Source organism: Rhamphochromis longiceps, linkage group LG22 (genome assembly GCF_057381845.1).
Source record: "Rhamphochromis longiceps isolate RC_006_pf linkage group LG22, R_longiceps_female_GT1.1, whole genome shotgun sequence".
Taxonomy (NCBI): domain Eukaryota; kingdom Metazoa; phylum Chordata; class Actinopteri; order Cichliformes; family Cichlidae; genus Rhamphochromis; species Rhamphochromis longiceps.
Window position 1 is genome coordinate 28,822,605 of NC_140577.1, and position 8,308 is coordinate 28,830,912.

At 36.4% G+C, this 8,308-nt stretch overlaps 1 long non-coding RNA gene across 1 annotated transcript; it reads right to left on the reverse strand.

Annotated features, from left to right (window-relative positions):
- Positions 1 to 5,216: 5,216 nt before the first annotated feature.
- On the reverse strand, positions 5,217 to 6,725 carry LOC146644264 (uncharacterized). The gene is made up of 3 exons (XR_014909433.1): positions 6,667 to 6,725; positions 5,412 to 5,559; positions 5,217 to 5,306 (listed from the first exon to the last, which is right to left on the reverse strand). It is a non-coding gene; the product is annotated as an uncharacterized LOC146644264 (long non-coding RNA).
- Positions 6,726 to 8,308: the final 1,583 nt, after the last annotated feature.

The window sequence follows — 8,308 nt, forward strand, 5'->3', positions numbered from 1 at the left end:
ATTTTGTTTTATAGTTTAACCTTTGTTTATGAGTCCTGCATTTGGGGCAGCTGTGAGAATTAAATGCATCATTAATAAGTATCTACTGAGTAATCAAAAATTATTGGTTCATGACTTCATCACGGATGAAGTCTTTTAACTTACATGCAGTACCATGATCAACTACAGACCATATAAAAGCTTGTTGTGGCTACCCTAATGCTTCTCCCTTGTAAAAAAGGCAGCCACCTCTGTGACACAGAACTTTTTTTTATGAATCTTGCTTCACAGTGAAACCTTTAATAGCCATGCTCTGCTTGCTTGTTTTGCTTTGAATAGGATTTGCACTGTTACTTTACTGTGGCAAGCATAAGCTTGTCTTTACTGGAACTTGTGCAGACTTGTGTAGAACTGGTTTGTATTTGCATGTGGTGTATTTTAGCAGTTTGTCAAGGCATTAATGTTTTATTTGCTTTTTTCTACAGCTGTTTATTTTGTCTTCATTTATTTTGTTTTACTTTAGTTTTATATTATTTTCAAGTGGACCTTTTGCTATATTGGTCCACTTGATTGTCATAGTTTATTTGCTCTTTATAATTTATTTTTATTTGAAGTTATTACAATCAGAAAGGACAGAACTCGAGGACAGAAAAGAGAAACAATATGACTAAAGAGAAGTTGGGAAGAGAGTTAACAGAAGGAGAGGGAAAGAAAAATAGAGGAAAAGAGGGATAGAGAGAAAAGACACTGAAAATCTGCTTCTCTATTTGCTTTGCAAAACAGGAAAACAGCACAGAAGGGAAACTACAGCAACAACCAACATAAGCATAGGTAGCAGTAAATAATAAATATTGAATCTTATTGAGTGGCACACAAAGCCAACAACACATGAGATGCTTAAAGGCAGCAGCCAACCAAGATAGTGTGTGTCTGTGAGTACCTGTTTGTACACCTGTGTGTGTGTGAAGGAGCAGGTAGTCACATTTGACCATTGTGACTGTATTTATTCATAATGTCTATTCTGTGTTATTTTCATGAGATTCGTAAGCATGAGATTGTTGTTTTTCCACAGGAAAATGCAAAAAAGGATATTACGTGCTATTAAGGACATGACAAAGGAATCACACCGTATGGAACTTTTAGCCAAGCAAAATCCTTAAAAAAAATCATTTTTCTTTCATGCATTTGGGTCAAGTTATAATTTCGTCACTGCCCGCCTCCAAACATCAAACCAATTTGACCCTAAACAAGAAAGGTGTTCCTGCTCGTCTCTAAGCTTTGCTCCACATCCACACATACAGGTAGAATACAGTAGGTAGAGTAGTTTTTGAGTGAAAAACTTTGCATGGTCACAAGAATTTTGAGGTTATCAAGATTTCTGTGGTGTTTCTGCACCACGTTGCATTTAAAAATTATTATTCCTAATCTTCCTCAGTTTGTAATGTGTCTAGTTCAATGCAGAGGGTTTCTTATAAGATTTTTTCCTTCCCACTGTTACCAAGTGCTTGCTCATATGAGGCTGTCTGAATCTGGAGGTTTTCTCTCCATTAATGTAGCATACCATCTTTGGTACCTTCTTAATAATATAGTATCATCTTGTACTATGAAAAATTAAAAAACAAACAAATCCTCCCCTCTGGTTTGTGTATAGAGGTTGAATGGCATTCTAAAACATTTCAAAAAGCATCAATTTTTATACAAGAGATGACTGGTATGAATGACTCCAATTAGAATTGGTAAAGGAGTAGATCACATCAGCTTCAGCACAGGTGAACTACTGCAAACAATAATAAAATAATAAATATAATTATAATAACAGTCATTCATCATTTTCAAAAATGAAACTGAATGAAACTCATTTTCCCATCTAGCATTAAATTATATATAATATTAAGAAATATAATAATAATAATGAATACAAATAAAATCATGTGATATTCTGCTTCTTCTTCTTCTCATTATTTATGGTACTACATTCATAAGCTCATATCAAAAATAATCTGACATGGATACATGGTTTCCTTCCATGTATGGTTTTCATGGGTTAAACAGATCATAAATAAACCCTCCCAGGTAATACTACACTGGCTGTTGCACAGTTAACAGACAGGTTTTTCCTCTTTTCTCAATTCTGAGAACAACCCAAACAATTCAGCTTTCCTAGAACCAAAAATAAACCCCACTATTTGAATAGTAGCTCACCAATTCAAATCTTTCACAGGCTCTCTGCCTGCTTTCTACCTCCTTTACTTTTGAAGGTAAGAGAAAATATATTACATTTAACACTATTAATTACTCATGACAAGCTTTATAGAACCTCTTAAAAAAACTTATTCAGATGTTGTTAAATATATAAATTTAAAAAACATGTTAGCATTATAGTGTGACTGAATTGTGTCTTTCTGTTTGATTCTTTAGCAGGTTAATAGGATCATTTAGTTTTTAGGAGGTACACTCTTAGAAGGGATGTGTTAAAATTGACACATCATGTGTTAAATTTTAACACATGTGCTGCATCAGATTAGGGACAACACATGATGTGTCAGTTTTAACACAATTAATGTGTCTGCTCCTTTAACACATCTTCTGTGTTAAAAAATGTAAACACAAAGATGTGTTATTTTGACACAAAGATGTGTTAAAATGTGTACATTTCAATTTTTTTTTAAAAAGGAGAAAAAAGATGGGTATATATTATACACTTATTGAATTCCATTTTTTATTTGGCATATTATAAATCATTACAAACTGAATGAACAACAACTGTCAGAATCTTTTCAATTAAAATGTTTTAAATTCAATTTTAGCCAAAGCTATATCACAATTTTTACTTTACAAAATCAAACAAAATTCATATCTGACTAGCTTTCTATCTCTCTAGATCATTAAAATGTCAAAAAAAATTGAAAAAAGGGCAATCATATATATGATTGCCCTTTTTTCAATTTTTCAATTTTTTCAATATATATATATAATGTTCTGATATAATCCAGACAATACATGAATTAAAATTTTTAAAGGTAACAATTGTCATCTTCAACAAATTGTCAACATTTAACAAATGTGCAGTTGCATGCAAACAGAAAAACATACATTTTGGCGAATATAGCATCCAGGTTATACAATTTTGTACCTTGGGTTTAAATACAAAAATCAAAAATTTCAGCCAATCAGTTCATATTGTCTGACCTTTCCACTGCATAGGCATAAAAATGGTCAGTCCTGATAAGCAGTGTATTTGACAAAGATGCCAAATGAGGTTTCTCACCTCTGTGAACAGAGACTCTCTACATTTTGGACAGGTGAACATTTTACTTGCATCCTTTAATCTGTGCAATCAGCTCCAGTACTTTGGTTTTCCTTTGGGTGGACAGCGGCAGGTCATAGACAAACTCAAAGAAGGTGAAGACGGAGCCAAGTGGTGCTGGATAGGACAAGTTACATACCCAGTACAGTTTGAAAAGCTTATCCACAGCACACGTCAGGCCATCATTCAGAGAAATGGTTACTCTGTCATTCTTAGCAACAATGATGTACTGCCTGGTTGCCCTCTTTAGATCACCGATGCATATCAGCTGGGGTTGGTGTGTTGTGGATGATGCTTCAGGATCACTGCAAAGCGATGCAATACTTGTTCCAGGCTTGGAGATGGGGGAAGATAAAGATAGTATTCAGTGAGGTGTAGACAAATGCTTTCCTCAGGTAAATACTAGGGGTGCAACGATATTCGTATCGATATTGAACCGTTCGATACAGTGCTTTCGGTTCGGTACGCATATGTATCGAACAATACAACATTTGTAATTTATTTTATCAATTTTCCTTCTGACGATGCTGTCTGTGTTGAGCGCTCAGTGAATCTGTGTTCGACTACTCCGCCTAGGCTGCACTGTCGAGCGCAGATCCACTGAGCGCTCAACACAGACAGCATAGTCAGAAGGAAGAGCGCAGGGCAAGCTAGTGAGACAGAAGTTAAGCTCTCCTTGCAAGATGGACCTCCCCCACTCTCATTCAGATCTGGCGTTTGGAATTATTTTGGTTTTCATGTGACGTATGACCCTGAAGGTAAGCGAGTCATGGACTAAAGTAAAACAGTATGTTGGATGTGCCATGCAATGCTCAATTACATTGGTGTGAACTAGTGTGTTAGCGCAGTTAGCTCGTTAATGTGTTGGCCGTCTAGCCCCATGCACGGAGCGATAGGCGGTAGCTCGTTAACGGAGATTTGCCGTGTTGTGGCGTTAAGGTCATTTCAACGAGATTAACCTGAAAGCACTAGTGGGAACACAACGAATATGACTGCACATTTACGCCGACATCATCCTAGTGCAAAGACAAGTGGAAGCAGACAAAAAAAAGCAAGCATGCTACTAACTTTAGCCGAGTCATTTAGACAGCTGTTAGCACATGATTCTCCTTATGCTGCTGAGAATATAGCCCAGAAGAAGCGGATAGTATAGCTTTTATTTTGGAAAGAGCCATTTCTCTGTAATAAACTCTCTTTTCCAAAGATGAGTGATTCCTCAATCAGATACAGGGCTTGCAATATCGCTAGCCCGACGTCCCGGAGCTAGCGATTTTTTCAGTCGGGCTACCAAAATCTATCTCTTCCCTGCCCGTCGGGCTATTGTAGGAAAAATATATGTCAATGCTTTTGCATTCTTTCGGAAATGTAGCTGGGTAATTATGTCATTGGCATCGGTGAGCCACTGTCAATATGTGACATATTGAAGTCGCGTTTGAATTTGCGCTTGTTTTTTTGCTTTCACTTTGCAATCGTGCGAACTGTGTATAGAGAGCGACAGTACTGATCTGTGAGTGATGATAATTTGTGCACCAATTCCTCTGACATCGTCTTATTAATCGTTAGCTTACTATGCAAACATGACAAGTGAAATCTCCCGCAGCAAGCTTAAACATGTGAGAGGTTGATCGCGCAGAGAATCGCTGAGTTTTTGTGAGTGAGTGTGTAAAAGCATTTCAGTTCTGCTGAGCCAAATAAGACAGGTCAAGGTGAAGAAGTGACAGCCAAAGAAAAGCTTACCACAAAACGGAGAAGTTATGGCTCCTGAGGAAGAAAGGACAGAGGTATATGGGTAACAGCTGAGCAATTTTAACTGAGAAAAAAAGCTCTAATAAATAATTAGATAAAGGTTAAACGATACACAGTAAGTGGGAACAAGTGCAATTTACAGTATGTAGTGGAATTTACATTATTAAAATGCTAAATTTACTTACAAATCCTTCCCCCTGTCCTGCCACTTAAGGGTGGAAAAGTGGTGAGGATGCTTTTTGCTACAGTTAGCTTCTCTGCACTAAGAGGGTAACTGGAAAACAAAGGTAAACTTTTTTACTTCTGTGCACTTCAACATTTTTAAAGGAAAACATTCATTGCAAAATTTTAACAAAGTACAGTAAAGTGCGATACTTACTAACCACACCTCTCCACCAAATCCCCAATGCAAGTCTTCACAAGGAGCCTCCTCGATGGCACCGACAGGTTTCATACTCCTTAAGAATCTGTGGGGCTTTCCTGAGTGACTTCAGGGGTTGACTTTGTTCTTCTGTGGTAATGGTAGACTGTGTAAAGGCAACACCAGACACTTTACCTCTCTGCAATAATCTTCAAAGTCATGACAGCAAATTTCCACAGAGCATAAAAGCACGAGTTTACTCAAAAAGCTGCAGCAGAAGAAGGCGGTTTCTTAACTACGTGATTATAACGCAATGACTAAAAGAAATTCTGAATAATAAATAAATTGATTTTATCTTCTAGTTGCTACTTGGTGAATAAATCTGATCCTGACTAATAGTGATGTCTGATGTCTGTGGCACTGCTGACAATAAGAATTTTTTTTTTTTTACAAATTTCTTTCTCATCTATAAAAGTGGTTACAAGGACTTTGACAGATTCTAAGTTGTCATATGTGTGCTGAAAAAATGAAACACATGGCTAAATAAGTAAGATAATTTGCATAGTCAAGTTGCTGTTGTTTGGTTTTTTAAATAACACTGACTATTACTTCCTCAGAAGTTCTGCATAAAAAAGAAACTATATCAGAGCATGTTTCCAGCAATAAGCCTTAAAAAAGAATGTGCACATACTTTAGTTAATCATACTAGATGCAAAAACTGCTTTAACTGCTTGAAAAAATAATTATCTCCTCAATATGAGGTATATTTCATGTTAAAGTTACTCAGTCTTTATTCCTATTCTCTGCTAGTAAACGAATGGTCGCGGTGATAACTACATTTGCTATATTCAGAGCTAACGACAATATTGTCATTTTACTCAACACTGCTACGGTTAGGTGCTGACTCTGGCGTTGCTCATAGACAACATAATGCCTGTCGGAGCCGCTAGCCAACTACCACACTGGTTCTAAGAGCAATTTCTGAATACTCTAATACATAAATAAAGTAAATAGATAAATACATGAATAAAGTAATTCATAAAAATACTACCAAAACACATTAACTCTAATGGAGTATGGCACGAAATCCAAGAACTAATAATAAAATTAAGAGTAGGATATGTTAGCAAGACTGTTACATTAAGGTTAGCTAGGTATAGTTAAGCAGTAATTAACTTAAACTCTAAACTCCTATATTTTATATAAATTCACATTCTTCCAGAAACCCGGCATATTTTCAGTACATTAAGATAAACTGGTAAATGATACTTACTGTAAGGTCTGACAACATACTAGGCGACGTAACCTCCATCTTTGTCTCCTTTGTCTCATTGGCGCGAAAGATAGCGCCCCCTTCCCGCCGCCGGTATGTCATGTTGCTGGGCAGAATTTGTTTCAATTTTAAGCATGTGTGTTCTTACTCATTTCATTTTCTACTTTTGCTTCAATTGTATTCACATGTTACGGTCAAAATTAAGCCTGTTCTTTGTGGATACTTATGCTTATAGTATAGCCATGGCCATTAATTGGTATGCTATACATATTGAGAAATAAAAAATTAATCCTCTTTCAGAATTTTAGTACATCATACACCTTGGTCCACATTACATTATAAAATGTTTTATTTGTTGAAAGTAATGAGGAAAGGATTAAGGAAAACAAACAATAACTAAACATTTTATTTATTCAGTTAATATAGTTATAATACATTGTTAATCTACAATTTATTTCACTAAACACAGGGCTAGCATCAAATTACTGAGCTGCTAATTTTAGGTCCTGTTGTTAGATTCTGAAAATAACACACAAAATGTGTTAAACTGTGCAACACATCAAGTGTGTTAAGCGTTTTACACATTTTTTCAATGTTTACACATTTTCTTACACATGTTATGTTAAAATTTACACAAAATGTGTTAATAGTGTAACAACACATTTTTTGTGTCATTTTTTAACACATCCTTTCTAAGAGTGTAGAGCAGGTCATCTGCTAAGTGGAATGTTGGTGGTTTGATAGATCAGAAGAGAACACTATAAGAACCAATCTAATTATCAAATATTTTCAAAGCTGTCATGGTCCTGGGTCGGTGACCCAGCGCCTTGAGTTTGTGATTATTATTTTCTAGTTATTCTGATTTGTATTGGTTGTTGGGGTTTGGTTGTCGTGTTTATTTTCCCTACCTGTGTCTCCCTCTGTGCTCTGTACGGGTCCCCGAGTTTTGTGTTGTAAAACAGTCTGGGTGTTTCCTGTTTTACTTTATAGGTCTGTCTCGTTATGCCCATTAGTTCCAGCTGTGTCCCCTCCTGTGTACCATTTCCTGATTACCTGGTGTGTGTATTTATAGTTGGTGTCTGACTGTGCTTCTCGTCGCGTCATCTGTGTTTCTCTGTGAACTTCCCGCGTAGTCTGCATTATTCCATGTTTCTTCGTGTCTCTCTGCTCCTCGCTTCATGTCCTCCATTTTGTATTAGTTTTCCCAGTTTAGGTTTATGTTCGGTTCTGCCCACACCTTGGTTTTGTGCACTGTAAATAAAACCCACTTGCACCTCCGCCATTGTCTGCTATTGGATCCTCCTTTCTCACCCTCCACACGACTGCCGCCCCAGCCGTGACAAAAGCGTCTTTCTATGTTATATTAAATAAACATTGTCCAAGATGTTTTCCTTTCTACTGGGTGTCATGTTATGCTATTTAAGTAGAAAGGCAATGTCTTTTAAATGAGTTAACACATATAAACCCCTCACATATAGCACTGATTATGCAATGCCGTCCCCAGATTATGTCACCAAGGTTGCTTTTGAAACGGTGGATAGTGTTTTGTTGTAGGCTTCTTTGTAACATTGTCTACATTCTTAGATTTACTCACCTGAATGTTTCTCCACTCACTAAATCCACAGATTGTTCTTCATTAAAG